Source organism: Python bivittatus, unplaced genomic scaffold (genome assembly GCF_059951505.1).
Source record: "Python bivittatus isolate LINGU-HERP-01145 unplaced genomic scaffold, Pbiv_v1 ctg000840_np1212, whole genome shotgun sequence".
Taxonomy (NCBI): Eukaryota; Metazoa; Chordata; class Lepidosauria; order Squamata; family Pythonidae; genus Python; species Python bivittatus.
In genome coordinates, this window is record NW_028277113.1 from 37784289 (window position 1) to 37802094 (window position 17806).

At 39.5% G+C, this 17806-nt stretch overlaps 1 protein-coding gene across 1 annotated transcript in view; it reads right to left on the reverse strand.

Annotated features, from left to right (window-relative positions):
• CHST9 (carbohydrate sulfotransferase 9) overlaps window positions 1-14501 on the reverse strand; it is a 74148-nt gene extending 59647 nt beyond the window's left edge. Inside the window, exon 1 of the mRNA XM_007422487.4 lies at window positions 14352-14501. The gene's annotated coding sequence lies outside the window, so the exon portion shown is untranslated. The remainder of the gene's footprint in view (window positions 1-14351) is intronic.
• Between the last annotated feature and the right edge of the window lie 3305 nt (window positions 14502-17806).

Here is a 17806-nt window from a genome sequence, read left to right on the forward strand (position 1 = left end):
TTTTCTATTATTCTTTCTGTTATCACTTTTATGCAAAGTGAATTACATTGTAGGAGTTATGTCTGATATTTCAGTAATCTCTGTGAAGTTGTAGAAGAATCATCACTGGAGTTTAAAACACCTCTATGATCCCTGTCTCAAGATTCATAAAGTAGGCAACTGTTCTCATATTCCTAACAGTGTTAGAAAGCTTGACTTAAGGAACTTAAGATCAAAGGAAACTGAATCAAAACACTTTGCATACTTATGGGTAATTACTTAGATTTATGAACCACAGAAGTATAGTATATTAATCTACAATGCTCCAGCAGTTCCTCTTGCTTGGGTTCTCATACAAAACAAGGGCAGATTTTTTAAAAAACATGAATTATTTATCATCATTTTTTAATGTAGCAAACAATAGCTTTCCTAACCACTTGCTATTTTTTTAGAAATACATATTGAAGAAAGGAAATTTGTTCCAGTTCAATCATGTTTAATTTACAGCACTACAACAGCTGTGCCTACTGTTATTTTCACATACTTCCAATACTGTATCAACATACAGCCTGCAGATAAGATAAAATTTTCATTAACTTCACATACTGTAGATCTATGTTGGTATTTTAAATGAAAGAATGGCGAGAATATTTATCAGATTTATTGATGGCATGAAACTGGGAGAAAGAGCTATCATCTGAAAAGGCAGGAAGAATATTCAAAACAGCATAAATACAATGGAAAAGTAAGCAAAAAACTTTCAATCAAGACTCTTCCACTAGTCAAGAATTATTCAGCCCTCTAGTTCCTTCTTTCTCCAGTACTGCATTCTTATGGAAAAGTGAATTCTCTTTAATATTTTCTCCCTTTTTCTTTTTATCTGAAGAACAGTAGCAGGAAACTGTCACCTATGAAGATGCTGGCTGACACTCAGACAGTAGCCTCAGTCAGCTGTCTATTCCTTGTCCAAGCTTTACTCCCAGAAACTTCCTTGTTGTCTTTCTTCTTTGTTGCAATGCACATGCGCGTGCGCGCGCACACACACACACACAGCCCACTTCTCTGGATCCAACATGAGCTCACATGTTTGCTCACAGCAGAATAAGAGTAGCTCTCCCACACTCCCTGGCCCTTCTCATCTACATTATCCCCATCAGCAGATAGTTACTGGAAAGGTCAGGAGCTGGTTCTTCACCGTAGTTAGCAGCTCAGAACACATACCAAGTAAACCATTTTAATAGGCCTATAAAAATGTAAACAAAACTAAAACACTTAATATATCACAAGGAGGTGAACAAATCTGAGGTGTAGTTACAGTTTCCTGACTTGATCCAGGTGGTATTTCAGAGACCAAATGGGGCCCCCAGCCTCTTTTTTTGGGAAACCACTTGGGCTCCTCAAGTTCTGCGAATTTCAGCAGCTTTTTTTAAAAAGTAAAATGCTATGTAAAGTAGGCATGTTAGGCTTAATGCACTTATTTTACCTTTTACAAACCCAATCAAACCAACTCAGCTTCCTAATAATGAAAATTCCATCCTCATCTATTCTGGTTATGTTACTATGTCATCTTCATACATACCCCATCGCTGAAAATAATATTTTAAAAGACTCCTGTACCTGTTTCTCTGGCCGTGGCCTGTCTACCAGCCAGATTAAGCAATCACTTTCCTCACAGGCTGTCTACTTAGTTTTTCATGGACCTATTTATGGATCTCTATGATTGCATATGTTAGGTTAGCTGAAAAGGAGAATGACAGAATTTACACTGCAAGGTTGATAACAAGATAGTTTGCTCTTTTGGAGACAGGATGATGGATAAATATACTACTGGAGGAAGCTAATGCAGGTTCTACACTCTGAATAATATTTTTATATGCCAAAAGTGAACCCAAAGGCAACTCCTATCAAAAGCTATACAGTGTACAGTATATATTAAGCAATCTGCCAATTTTACAGACACTGATTAAGACAGACCTTAGCAGCCAGATGGGCTGTTAAGAGTGGGTTCAAGTGATACAGACTCAAGCCCAAAGCTTTCTGAACAATAACCTTACTTGCAACTCAGAGCATCAGAAGAAAATCATTAATTTAAATTCCTTCCTCCTGCCACTCAAACACAGCAGGATGTTATAGCTGACAAAAATGCAACACAAAATGGTTTGTAGAATGCAAGAAAAAGTAAGACTACAATGTGCTTTCAAACTTAGCACATTATAATTCAGTTGACTATAGTATAGAGGGAATATTAAGCTGCATAGTCCCTTAAAGAAGCAGAATATAATAGTAAGAATATTGAGAGAACTTTCTAATACGCTAAGACAAAAGATGGTGAGATGGGCAGCTATATAAATTTGATTAATAAACAAACAAATATAACAAAAATATAAATATAATACTTGAAAACAATCATTTCAAAGTATTTGATATTGTGTTTGACATCCTGGTAGAGAAATCTCTACTGAGACAGGTCTATGAACAAGCTATTTCAGATTATTTCTTGAGTATAATGTAATTAGGAGACAAATACAATTTACAAAAATATCACCTTTTCATCATTTTACCTTCTGCATTTTATTAAGCAAAGTATTATCATGCAAATATAATACTTTGTCTTCCTCCAGCGATGTCTAGAGCACCGCTGGAGGAAGACAAAGACCAAATCTGACCAAACACAAGTTACAGCTGCTATCAAGGCCTACATTGTGGTGATAAGAACGGCAAAGCGCCACTACTTCTCTGCTCTTATCGCGTCCGCAGAATGCCACCTGGTGGCCCTGTTCAGGATCACTAGGTCCCTCCTTGGTAAGGGAGATGTGGGGGTTCATTTGTAGAGCTGCATGGAAGAATGTTAGGAGCATCTGCAGGACAAAGTCACTTGAATTTGTTCCAAGTTGGACTCCGAGTGTGGGGCAGGGTCTGGGGAGATACCGGGGGACCGTTCTTACCCAGTTATCTGGGAACAGTTTGATCCTGTTGATCCTGAGGAAGTGGACAGAATCCTGAGACAGTGAAGGCCACCACTTGCCATCTTGACCCATGCCCCTCCTGGCTAGTGAAAACAGCTCGGGAGGTGACACATGGTTGGATCCAGGCGATGGATAATACATCCTTGCAGGAGGGAGTGCACCCCCTCCTCAAGAAACTGTCCATGGATCCTACTGTGCTGGACAACTTTTGTCCAGTCTCCCACCTTCCCTTTTTGGGGAAGATGGTTGAGAAAGTGGTGGCATCACAGCTCCAAAGGGTTCTGGAGGAAAGAGATTATCTGGACCCTTTTCAGTCAGGTTTCAGGCCCAGTTATGGAACAGAAGCAGCATTGGTTGCACTTATAGATGATCTCTGGCAGGAGCGAGATGGTGGAAGTGCAACCATCCTTGCTCTCCTTGATCTCTCAGCGGCTTTCGATACTGTCGACCATGGTATCCTTTTGGGACGGCTCAGGGAATTGGGGGTGGGCTGCATGGTTTTGTGCTGGTTCACCTCCTTTCTCCAGGGCCAATCCCAATCGGTGGTGATAGGAGGCGAGAGGTCCCAGCCCCTGCCCCTCCTTTGTGGGGTGCCGCAGGGTTCAGTTCTCTTTTTGCTCCTTTTTAACATCTACATGAAACTGCTGGGCAAGATCATCCGTCATCATGGGATGAGGTATCATCAATATGCTGATGATACTCAATTATACATCCCAGGTGAGGTAAGTGATGCCTTGACTGCCCTTTTGTGGTTCCTGGAGGCTGTAAGGTTCTGGATGGGAAACAGGCTTCAGCTGAACCCTGGTAAGACGGAGTGGCTGTGGGTTAATGGCTCCTCTGTATCCGGGACTTTGTCATCATTGGTGCTGGATGGGGTAGCACTGCCTCAGACAGACCCAGTGTGCAATATGGGGGTCCTCCTAGACTCATGGCTCCTGCTCGAAGAGCAGGTGGCAGCTGTGGCAAGGAGGGCCTTCGCACAACTTTGGGTTGTGCATCAGTTATGCCCTTTCCTGGATCGGGATGCCCTTCAGTCACTCATGCCCTTGTTATCTCCCATATAGACTACTGCAATGCGCTCTACATGGGGCTACCCTTGAAGAGTATCTGGAAGCTACAGCTGGTCCAGAATGCAACTGCGTGGGCTATTTTGAGAGCCCCAAGAAGGGGCCATGTAATGCCGTTGCTCTGTGAGCTGCATTGGGTACCAGTTTCCCGGGTCCAATTCAAGGTGTTGGTTATCACCTTTAAAGCTCTACATGGCATTGGACCAGGTTACCTAAGGGACTGCCTCTTCCCCATGACTTCAACCCGTCCCACCCGATTACACAGAGAGGGCATGCTTCGGACCCCCTTGGTAAAAGAACTCCAATTAGCGGGATCCAGAAGGTGGGCCTTCTCTGCTATAGCCCCGCTCTTTGGAATATTCTGCCTCCAGAGGTGAGATTGGCCCCCTCACTCCTGGCCTTTCAGAGGGCTTTGAAGATCTGGTTCTGCCACTTGGCCTGGGGTGGGGAGGGAATATATCAAGTGTGGGGATGGAGGCCTGTTGCCTTCAGCCCCAGATCCATCATCTTCTTGGACTTTCTCCTTTTTTAGTAATGTTTTGTTTAAATTTTTATTTTTTATGTATTTATATGTATTTATGGTTTTAATGTTTTGTGTGAGCTACCCAGAGTCCCCCACTGGGGGGAGATGGGCAGGGAAAAATTCAATAAATAAATAAATAAATAAATAAGGAGCAGACAACCTGTGGCCTGTCAACTCCATGCAGCTTCCAGCTGCTCATTCACACCTCTCTAGCACCTTGAGATAAAGCTGCTGAAATTCCATGATGGTGAGATTTTTTTCAGGTTTTCTTCCAAATTAAGGATAGGAGTAGAAGCAGGACCTTTTGGGAATCAAACTACTCTCATTCTCAGCATTAAAAATCCCAACTCCCAAAATACTGTCCCAAATATTTGGGGCCCTTTGGGAAGACTGGGAGTTTACAAGGATAAGGATCAGAATGGTTTGCCTCTCAAAAGCTTCTGAATCCCATTTTCACTATTAAATATCTCTCAAATAATAATTTTAAGAAGATATTTTTAAGAAGATATTTTAATAATTTTAAGAATAATTTTAAGAAGATAGGCAAAATTACATTCTGCCTCTCCCAATGGCATGACTACATCACTAGATGAATTCCTGAGGCCCTCCAGAAGCCAGATGTGCGGCTACTGACTTTGACATGCTGCCTGTTCCTGATGTAAAGAATAAGTATAATTTAAATAAAATTAAAATTCAGATTAGAAATTGGTCAATAAATTAAGCATTAGTAAAAATACATAGAAAATACTGCATGATAATTAAATGCTGCACATGAAATATATTACATATTAGGAGTGGCAGCTTATATTGTACAGAAATTGCTCACTTCTATTTTAAAGATCTTCCCAGAGAAATTCTGTGACAATTAGCTAAATATCTTAAGAGGTTGGACAAGATGTACTTCATGTTCTCTTTCTAAGACAGTTTTTCTCAACTTCTAGTCCCAAGGTATGTCTAGAACTCCTATCATCCATAACCATCGTATCCAGTGTTCAGAATGTGGAAATTACACTTAATATAAGAGGTCTTAAAGCTGGGAAATGCTAGGATGTTTGAGTGGATTGTGAAGCTAGAGTAACAGCACTGATTATCCTTGTCCTGACTGTCTTGTGGATTTTTGAAGGAAATTTGTTGTCAGCTAAATTGCACCATTCATTTTAATGGCTTGTGAACTTTAATTTGTATTCACTTATATAATGGCCAGGATTGAAAAGACTATGCAATTAGTCCCCAATGGGCCTTTGGATTTTTTTTTTTTTTTTGGAAGCACCTCTTGATTCTCTCCACACTGCATGGCAAACTTCTTTGAAAATTAGAGAAGATGTCACCCAAGTACATTTCTACATTTCAGCCAATGTTTCATGAGATATGGAATAATGTTAAATGGGTCCTCATACAGGGAAGTTTCCTCCACCAACTTCAGTAGTAAGAGTAGTTTGGCACAAATCAATAAAGCTTCCAAATGGCACATTTAAAAAAAATAATAATGTTGAATTATAGTTAGTGACTACTATGTATATAAAATAAACCATCTGTTTTATGGTTTGCTTCTGTTTTTTATAGGATTGTTTTATAAAACATGGTGGGCATTTTACTACTTTATTAATTTTTCATTTTTTCAGAGCTAGTTTAAGGCTTGCCTCTTCTCTTGCTTCCTTGCAACTTTGCTAGTATTTGGTGCTGTTCCCCTTTTCTCTTGCCAAAATGGGCCACCATAAGGACAATATAAGGAGCATGATTCTCATGATATAATACTCTTGACAGAATATTTGTGGCAAGGCACAGTCAACAATACTGAAGCATTTTCCAGATCAACATGCAAAAGTTTTGACAGAAGTAATTCAAATTTTACTACACACAGCTGTCATTTTAAAATAGTATCTCATTTTGACACAATGATGAACTCAGGGCAATTTCCATTGTAGAAGTTTGGCAGCAATCCTAATTAAAATATGTGGTATTTGAAATTCTATTGTGTTAAGTTTTAATTAAAAGTTGTACACTTCAGGCTCAAGCTATCTGCACATTAGATGCAGTTTTGCATCTATTATTCTATATAAGATTTCAGGAAGTGTCATCTTGATTAATCTGAGCAGTTACCGCAATGATTTCTGATCTACAGCCTGTGCTTATAAGCCTCATTAAATCCGTGACTATGACACCAAGATAGATCATTGCCTTCTGTGTCAAACACAGCAGGGGGTAGCTCTTCTATTAGAGCGCTCTGTAAGAATTATTTTATTTCCTTAGCATCCTGTTTAGGAATAGACTCAAGTATATCACTTTCTGTGCCACAAATCCTCAAACGTATAGTCCCCAGTTCAATCAGCCAGCGATTCACCCTATGTATATGAATGCAAAGTACATAGGGCCAGGATTTTCTAATTTTGATCTTTAGAGTTTCATTAGGTTTTGATTATTTATTAAACCTATCTTAGGTTTCCATATGTTTTGTACTTCAGAATGGCAGGAAGCTGAAATTTAGCAGTGCAGGCAGGGTGGTTCCTGGGGCTGAACAAAGGGACTTGCATGCCACTTGAAACCTCCTCTGGAAAACACTGATTTTTCCTGAACAAAAGCTGAAGCTATACAATTAAATAATAATATTGGGAACCCTGATTTTCAAAGTTGTGAAGATGTTTGAATCCTAAACTTACATCTTTATATACGTCTATTCTGTTCTATTTCCCACACTATCCCATTAGACAATACTGGCTATTTAGCCAAAATGTATGAGTCGGAATATGCAATGCAGGAAGAAAGGCTTTCCCCCTTTCCATTAACACTTCTACATACAGAAGTGCTGTATTACTAACATTGTTCATTAATATTGACATACATTTGGTTTAGCCTACAACCTTTGGCACAATGTAAAACCAATATAGCAGAAAGAAGTACTAAGACAAAATCTAAAAACCACCAACTAAGACAATAATTTTCATTTAATTGAGGTAATTATAGGGAACTTAGTTTAGCTGAAATAAATGATTTTACAAAACAAAGAAAGGCCAATTTCATGCATGCTTCTACAAAAATGTCTCATGCGGGTTCAGTGGACCTTACTTCTAAGCAATTATGCACAGGATTGCAGTACAAAAATTAGGTACATGTTTCTTTTTATTCCATGAAATGCATCGGTCTAGTAACAACAAGGGTGATCACTTTTGCATACCCTAAGAGGATAGCAAAATCCACGCTTTGAGGCAGAGAGCTGAAATAAAATCTTAAGAGCTCCAGTATGGTTTCGTTTTTATTTTTTAAAATATCTTACTCATTTTAAGGTTCAATTTGTATATGTTATTTTTACCTTTCAAATTCCATATCCTTTCAGCATTTCAGATGACAGATTGTAAATCAATAATGTCAGAATAGAAAATTTATATTCTGAAGCAGAACATTCAATAAAGGGTCAGACAAGGGCCCAGAAACACTTAAAATATAATGTAAGTCTGTCACATTGAAATATAGGTGCCATATCAAATGAAACTTTAATTCTTGGAAAGAATACTCTTTTTGTGACAGATTAGGGCACCTTTACCAAAGTGCTTATAGAATAGACCACCAAAGACTGTATTTAGTTCTGAGTCAAAATAAACATCATGATTCATATCATTTAAAATCAAAAGCATATCTTCAATATTATATCAAACTCTTACATCAATACAATAAGCTATCTTGAAAGCCTTAAAATATAGTGGAAGAACATTTAGATCAATCATCCTAAAGCTTTTAATGGCATAAAATTCATTTTAAATCTATTGTAGCAGTTTCTGTTGAAGAAACTATAACTATAAAGATAATTCATAAATGGTACTACATTCTCCTAAATTACATCAACACTTTCCTAGATTCTTCTGATGGGGTTATAATTGAATTGGTGTGTAATACTCTCTCTGGTGCCAATTTTCATTTACTTACTCTGTTTGGCTTAAAGGTTTTGAAGAAATTGAACCCATTGCACAACAGTCTTTAATACTGAATGCTAATGTCGTTTTAGTATTCATTTTTCCCAGGAAATATAAATTGTTGTAATAAATTAACTAGATATGTTAGTTGCCCAAAACATCTTTTTAATAGCCAAATTTTTCACAAGATCACCATATCTTGCAAGATTTTGCCAATCTTAAAATCTCAATCAGGTTTTGATACTGTGGTTCAAGGTTTGCAAAATTTCAGGTGGAAATATCAATAGCTATGAGAGTTGGTCTCTTAGAAGATTTCATTTACTTATTTATCAACTTATATGCCATATCAATCATGAAGGTGTTTCTAGATTACATGATAAAATTAAAATTAAATCAAGTAAGAAAAAATGGTAAGTAAAAGCTAACAATAATACAAGATAACAGCAGAACACACGGAGGGCAACAGCCCAGGACCTGTTGAAAAAGTCAGTTTTTTAGCTTCACAAAGCCTAACAGGTTTGGAGCCATATGGACCTCGGGGGGGATGCTATTCTACAGAGCAGGCACAACTACTGGGAATGAACGGATCCTATATCCCACATGATGTCATTGCTTTACATCTGGGCCCCAGAGCACACCAATTAATCAAGACCTTATTTATCAGGTAAGAACAACAGGAGAAATATGGTCCTATAGTAGCCAGGTCCTAAGCTAAGCTTTTGGTGATAACCAACATCTTGAATTGTGGTTGGTAACTAGTGGAGCTCAAATGGGAAGTGCTCATAACTACACATACATTTTTATCCCCCGCCACCCCCCCAAAATTAAAATTTTGTTTGAGTTCTTTAAATGCCATGGGCAGGAGACTCTCATATATGTCATGATGCTCACAAGCACATTGTCATCCTTTGGCTAAAATAAGCCATTATAGTAGGAAATAAAGTAGTGCTGTTGCTCCCTGTCAGTCAATCTGTCTAGGATGCTGTCTACTACGTAAGCTTATATTTGTTTTTTGTTTTTTTCTGAGCATCTGGGTGGTCTTCCAAACAGAACATGGGGTTCTAAGAATGCTTATGGGTACAACGTAGAGCAACAAAACATTCTTAATACAGATGCTGTAAAAGATCCTAGTGGTCACTAATAGACCACTGGTGTGACTGAGCCACATTATTTACTTCTGGGTTATGCTTTTTCCATCTTTCACTATCAAAAAAGTTTAGTCTTGATATACTTAAATGTACTTCTGAATCTCCAGAAATCCTAAATCTCAAAGGTTTTCCCCCCCTATTTGTATATCAGAACTGAATAGCCTAGACTCATGTCATGCCTTTTAAATTTTAGCTGGGTTTGGTCCCAATACTGTGGGTTTGAATACTGTAAAACAATGGAGAGGTCTCCTCTAGCCTCTGATTTTGCATCTGTTGATCTCTTTGACTTAGGGTCAAATTTACTGTTATGTGGGAAATCACTTCTTATCTCTCCCCATTCCTATTTTTATTTACTCGAGCTGCTGCTTGCTGAAAGATGTGGAAAGAAACATGGGGGAAAGAACACATCTGCAAAATTTTCATAATGAAAAGGTTAAGGACCCCTTCTCTGATTCTGCAGGAAACAAAAACAAACCTGCTAACTACTCCATTCATTATTTTTTTAGAGGGATATCCAGAATAAGCTCTCTTACATTTTAGATGTATTCAGCCAATAACAAAAGTAAAAAATATACATATTTGAATATTGGCTAAATACATAATTATTCACAAGCAATCTTAGAAATAAAATACAGAACTGTTAGTCACTAACAACTTTTTAACAGTGCCATTAATTGATTTTTAAAGTACAGTGGTACCTCGGGTTACGAACGCCTCTGTTAACGAACTTTTCGGGTTATGACCAGCTCTGGCCGCAAAAATTTACCTCGGTTTGCGAACTCCGCCTCGGGGTACGAACAGGATACACGGTCATTTTCCCTCCCGTGACACGGTCCGCGGCCATTTTTCCGCCCCTGACATGTGGTCGTAGGGAGGGGGACTCTCCCTCCAAGCAATAGCCACCTCCCTGTCCTCCACGCCAGAATGGATTAACAGTAATTACATTGAACCTTATGGGGAAATTTGCTTCGGGTTGCGACCAATTCGGGGTGCGACCAGAGTCATGGAACGAATTAAGTTTGTAACCCGAGGTTCCACTGTAACTTATTTAATAATTTCAAATTGTTATAGATCCCTACGGACTCCCTCAACCTGTCACACTCAGAATTGCCACATCATTTGTTTTTGTTTTTGGTCCCTTCAAGTCAGTCTCCACTCCTGGCAACTGCCTGGACAAGTCGCTGCAGTTTTCTTGGCAAGATTTTGGAATTGGTTTGCCATTACCTGCTTCTAGGGCTGAGAGAAAGAGTGAGTAGCTCAAGTCACTCAATTGGCTTTGTGCCTAAGGCAGGACTAGAGTTCATGGTCTCACAGTCTCTAGCCTGGTGCCTTGACCTCTACACCAAACTGGCTCTCTTATTTTAAAATTGTGGGAAAGCTGGTTGAAGACCTTTTAGACATATCTATTAAGAAGGAAAAATTTGATAACAAAAAATGCAATCTGAAAAAATTGACAGACTTTTCTAGAATTTTTCCTTACTGAAGCATTTGGAACACGTTTTGCCACTGTTTTATTTCTCTTTGTTCCTCTAATCTAATATTTCATAATGTTAAGTTCTTTTCACCCTTGCAATTTTTTGGACGGTGGTGGCTGGGCCAGAGAATTCAGATAAGGAAAATAAGGGAGGTTTGATAAGACCAGGGGAGAAAGGGCTTGTTTACAGTTCTTTTTCCTCTTTTCTAGGTTGAAGCCAACATTGCATGAATGACTTGTTCCCTTCCAATTTGCTTCAGAAGGCAGCCATCCCACTGCAAGGAGATTTAGGATGTTACCACATGTTTTTCAATCCTGTCAACCAATCCATCCACTCCTAAACAAGTGGAATTAGGAAGCAGAAATTCTAGTTTGCATTCAGAACTGAATCTCACAAATTACCTTTTCTATTATTATTTTCATGAGTGAATACCAACTACTTTCACTTTGGAACTAGAAACATACCCCATAACTTACAACATGCTCATAATATGCTTTTGTAGATGTTTCCAACTGCAAGGGACATCAGTAGAATTTAATATACCTATAATTGTTCCCTTTGTCATATGACTTTATTGGATTTAAGCTATAGTCCTAACTTACACTCTCTGAATATGAGCTCTTTTCAAAAGTTTTTCTCTGACGTGTTCAAACAAAGCATGAGAGGAAGTGGAACTTGTTCAGTTTCTAGTTTCATCTCCAATGTCCTTGTCTTCTCTACCCACACCTGCCTTTGAAGGGAGAATCTTCATATACTCAGCTGAACTCATAAAAAAATCCCCTTTTGGATTTTTGTTCTCAAAGACTAAAAGTCAGAAGTGGTGCAAGTAGGGATCAAAACACTGACCTTGCTGAGAGAAAAAGGAGCATTTCACGTTACTAATTTAGAATGCCATCCTGTGATGATATAACATGAATGAAGATAGGCTTTAAATCAGCACAGAAATGGTTGTAATTCACCAGGGTAGAAGTCTTCGATGCCTGAAAGAGACTCTGCTAGACTTTCTATTAGATATACTGAACAGGTTTGCACTGAATCTCTCTCGGTTTATAATCCGAGATGGGCAATCTGTGGTCCTAAAATACCACACAAATCCTTAGGATAATTTCAAAATGCCCGGGCAGGAAATAAGTCCAGACCTCTGTAGCCAACAGTGTATGGCAGAGAAAGAAAATGGCAAGAAACAAAGGAGATATTAATAAGAGAGAAAGACTATTTTATTATATTTATTAAAATGTATACAATAATAATTTTCTCAAATCATCAAGGTTTTGTGAGACTCACATTTCTGTTGCAACAGACTAATAAAGTATCTCTCTGAAAAGTAGTTTTCAGGCAACTTTGAAGTACAACAGACTATTTATAAATGAGTTCCATCAAGATCAACAGGGATTACTTACACAGGTATGAGGGTAACTAAAAGAAACTAAAATTAAGACCTGTGTCAAGCAACTGGCATACAGTATGTCCAAAAAGAGATTCGTTTTACACAGAATATAAATATTTGAATATTTGAAACCCCGTAAAGCAGGGTTTCCCCAGTTTCTATCTATGCACGGTAAGCAGCCTTTACAATGTACCAAAGGCATTGCTTTTATGACTATCTAGAGTCAATCATATTTTGCTTTGAAGCCATTTCAGTTTGTTGCACAAAAACCTATCTGGAAAACAGACAAAGTGGTAATTCCACAAGGAGTACTTCTTTTAGCTCAGACACCTCCAAGTGGGTGCCCTTCAATTTCCCCCTCAATGACCTCCAGTTCACTGCTGATATGATGGGAAAGTTCTAATTTAGGGGAGGCCGTTCTAAACATTGCTTAACTCCCCAAGATTTTTATATGCCAGACTGAAGTTTTTAAATTTAAAGAAAGCTTGCCTTTATGGATTTCTGGGAACAGTGTAATCATTACATTCTCATAATAAAATAATTGGTGTTAAGCATAGACTTCAGTAGGAAAACACAAATATGTAGTTCTTAGAAAACACCCACTATACAGTAGATGCACTAAAAGCCACCAAAGATTTCTTGTTTCAACCAAGTTTTTGTTTGCTTTAAAGCAGTATTAAAGAGGCTCATTTGGCTACAAAAACTTTTTTACAATTATGAAGGAAGTTTAAAACTCCTTAAACGATGCAAGCATGGACTCTGTACTACAGGGGCGGGGGGGGGGGGGAGGTAATACCATGAAAAGAAAATCAAATAATATAATAAAGAATAGTGTTGACTTGGAAACAGCGGCAATGCATGTGGAAAGCTTTTTCAGCAGCAGAGTAGGGAAAGAGCAATACTGTTTCAAGGCACTTGAGGGAAAGTTTGGTCAATAACAATGAACCCAGCATATCTTAAATTCAAACTTTCACAGTGAACTTATTTAGCGGGCTTTCAGCATTCAAAACACTTTACAGACTTAGGCAACTCGGGTAATCCTATAAAGTCGTTCAAAGTTATTATTACTGTCAGATGACAGACGGGGGAAAGGTGGGGCTCAGAAGTTAAGGGTCGCACGCAATCTGCAGCCGGAATTGCCAGCCCAGGATCTTCACCGCTCTCGAATTAGTCCCTGGGACCTTCTCAAAGGCAGCTGGCCGAAAAGGCGGAGAACTGGTCGAGCTGCGGGTCCAACACGCAAGGTGCAAAATCGAGGGAGGGAAGGTAGCAACCTAACATTCAAAAAGATAGAATTAGCGCGGGACAGAGTGAGAGCCAGTTTGGCGCAGTGGTTAAAGCACCAGGAGACCCGGAGTTCTAGCCCTGCCTTAGGCACGAAGCCAGCTGGGTGACCTTGGGCCACAAACTCTCTCTCAACCCTAGGAAGCAGGCAAGGGCAAACCGCTTCTGAAAAACCTTGCCAAGAAAACTGCAGGGACTTGTCCAGGCAGCCACGAGAAATCAACACTGACTTAAAGGCACCAGAAAAAGAAGAAGAAGAAAAAAGAAGTGCCAAGAGTAGAGAAACGGGCATTACCATGCCAGAGAAGGGCGAAGCGAAAGAGTCTGTCAGAAAGACATCCCACATTGCCAGGAGCGCAGAAAATGCCCACCGCCCAATCTTGAGCAGCCGTCCCCGCGTCCTTCCAAGAACCCCGTTCCCCGACCTGCCGGGCTCTTGGCAACCAGTGTTGGCCAAGCCCAAGCAGCCACCAGTTTACCTCGTCCTAGGAGCACTTTAGCAGGAACGGGACCAGCGACCAGTCCCAGTTCTCACTCGCCCGCCCCAGAAGGCGCCCTGCGTTCACTTCGCAGGGAGAGAGCGGCGGCTGTTCTCCAGCCCCGAGCAGAAGGCTTACCTTGCGGAGCGCTGGCCTCGCGCGTCGAAGTGGGACGGGGTGGGACTCCCCAGCCTGCCTGCTTCGGCGCGCGGCTGCCTCAGCCCCGCCTCACGAACTTCCCAACCTACCCGCGAGCGATGCAGCCGCGGCCCTTTCCTTCCCCGAAGTGGCGATGGGCTCCCCCGCCCGCTCTGCAGGCTGCTGTTTGGGACGCTCCGGCCGGCTTCCGAGGGCGCCGAGTTCACGAGGGCTCTCAACTACCCGCGCAACTGTGGAGCCCCGCGTCGCATGTTCCCTTCCTCCCTAGGCCTGAGCCGTTTTAAGACGGGCAGAAATACTGTGCCAGGGTTCCACGCCTTTCCCTTTGTTAAGCGGAAAGAGGCATGTTCAATGAACGTGCCGATTTTTTTATTTATTTATTTATTTATTTATTTATTTATTTATTTATTTATTTATTTATTTATTTATTTATTTATTTAAAACGGTCGGCACACACATACAAAAGACCCCAACCACTTCAGTAAGATTGTATGATGCTGGGCGGATTGACAGCAGTTTACTGAGGCTTCCTCTGAAAATCAGTCCCTAAGTCTGCAGCCTGGAGAAAGGAAGTTGCGCAGGACACCGTTTAAGGGATCTAGGAGTCCAGTACAAGACCAGCTTTGGATGCCTCCAGTGCAAACATGTCTAGCTTAACATTGCAGATGGATTCCTGTTAAATGAGGAGGAAGAGACTTTGTTTTAGGAAATACTGTAGCCCTTTGCACTGACAAAATGATGGGGGAATAGAAGAGTAAACTGCTGTTTAGGAGAATGAACCCCTCTGTCCATCTACCTGTCTGCTAATGCAAAGCTACATTAGCCAACCAGTAGACCTGCCACCCCCCCCCCCAAAAAATCCCTTCATCTGTTCTGCCCATACAGCTGGATTAGTCTGTGGGTGGACCTGTGGCCCCAAAGCTATGTCAGCCTGAGGCAGATATAAGATGTGGAGGCAGAGGCAGGTAGCTGTCCTGTCCTCTCTGCTTTTGTGCCTTTGCTCATCCATGGCCTGCTTCCACTTTGCTGAGGCCCAATGCAGCTGCAGGCTGAGGCCCAATGCCGGTTTAAATTGGCCCTGTTTTCTGCCCATATACCCAGAAGAACCAAAGGCAAACCAATTCCAAAACCCTGCCAGGAAAGCTGACGTTCTCATCAGGAGTCATACTTGACTTGAGGTGTCTGCAGTCTTATAAAATCCAAACCAAGTCACAATTATAGTTTTAATCCTGTTATTATCTGGACCTTCTCCCAGTTGATTTTCTTCTTTGTAGGAAATGTCATGTTTTCCTCTCTTGGTAGAGCAAAATATATTAATGGACTAATATAATCAATCCCTTTGGAATCCAATATAATTTATAGATAATAGTATGTTGCAAAGCTTCATCTTTTGTTAAACAATGTGTTGGTTCTTACGTTTGAATATAAGTTGTATCTAGAAGAAGATCTAACAGAATACATAAATGCACAGTTTTAATAATACACAATCTTTTGCAAAGATCCTTTAGCCATCACTGCCAAATATCCCTCTATCTATGCAGATGTATATGCCTAGATATGCATATAGACATAGAAGATGGGGACTCTAATAGTCATGAGGAGCAACAATCTGGAGACAGGTTGTGAGTTTTAAACTTCAAAGCAGCATGTTCCTTAAGTCTTCTGCAAACTCTCCCTTGGTGTGTGCAGTACCATTTCGGTTGGAGAGGAAATAGCACTTGCAGTGTGAACATGGAAAGCAGGAGCATTAAGGATGGCTTTTTCATCTTTGTCTTTGATGTAGTTATAAAATTACATAGTTATTGTGTAATGAACACAGTTAAGTTTTCAAGCTCTTCTGCCTATTAAGAGTGGCTAAACTCAAACACTGAACAAAACCATCATGTAATATGTTTTATTTAGACTTAGCATGTTGTATGAACCCATACATACAACATTGGGTTGTGGTTTATTCAGTAAAAACAGTCAAGCCAACCATGGCTTAGTACAAAATGTGAATCAAAAAATTAACTACCAACTTTGTGGTTCCAACATCAGGCCAGCTTGTTCCCTCTCTATCTTGCTTAACATCCAATTTGATGAAGGGTTGTGGCAAACATAAAGCCTTGTTCACAATTTGCTGAATTTTAATTAATTATAATAAAGATACTGCTCAGGTGTTTTGGAATTATTCATCATTCAGTAAAGCCTGAAGTTTCTTTCTATGCATAAAGCCAAAGATACAAATGTTAATGTATCTCATTTTTTTTTAAGCTATGGTAATTTTTTAAAAAAAAACAGACACACATACACAGTGACAATAAATGGTTCTGAAGTATTTGGTATGGTCTCTCCAAACTTTATATTGCCTGTCTTTCAGTCAGAGATCTTGTTTCTGTATCAGTTACCTAGAAGGATACATAAGTGATTGATACTGCTCAGTTTCCTATTGCAAGTGTGACCTTTTTATGGCAAGTCTGTCTAGGATTACAAAGCTTTTACAACAGTTTCCCATATATGTTTACTCATATTCTGCAGTCTTCAGCTGGGCTAAAATGTGAACATGATTGCAAAACTATTCTCATAAAATTATAATTGTATCTCTGCATTAATGACTTTTGTAAATGTTTTTACTTGCTACTTGTAAAGTGCACCCTATTTTAGCTAATTCCATGTTTTACTTTACTTCCATGACTAAGACCACTCAGCATTCAAACACAGAGTAGAACAATAACAATAATTATCTTCCATTGTTATACAAAGATAGTAAGCTTTCTCATATGAGATCAATGGATATAGTAGGCATTTGTCTAGAACAGGAGTTCCCAAACTTTGTGGGATATACCTTTTGGGGGGGGGTGTGGAAATTCTGGGGAGGAAGGGTATAAGGATGAGATATTTTTAGAAAAAATAGTGCAAAAACTACATTAATTTTCAAATGAGGATCTAGGAGACAGTGAAGATTAGAGGGTGTAGGAAGAAAATCAAGACTGGATAAGTTGTTGAGAAGATCAGTGGCAAACTGCTGGAAGATGCCTTTTACATATACCCAAAATATATTCCCATTTAGGTAGGGAAGTGTGAGTATTTTAAAAAAATCAAAACTTTAAAAATCCCTGATTGAAAGCAACTCTTCTTAAGAGTTTCAGATGAGAACCTGAGTATTTCTGTACGCAGAACAGGTACTCTTCCAGTAAGCTATTCACTGTCAGCTGGCCCAATTTATGAAGGTTTTCATAGAAAAGAATAAAAGGGAAACTGCTCATTGAAAAATGCAAGTGAACTTATATTTTATTTCATTCTTTGTTATTAATTTTGATTCACAGTTTTGAGTAGAGTTACTTTTTACTTGTATGAAATCTTGCATTTGCAACATTCATAAAAATAACATTCAGGGAGAAAGACGTTAATCTATGTCATGGAGGCCACCTTGCTTGGAAAGTAATATAAGTGCA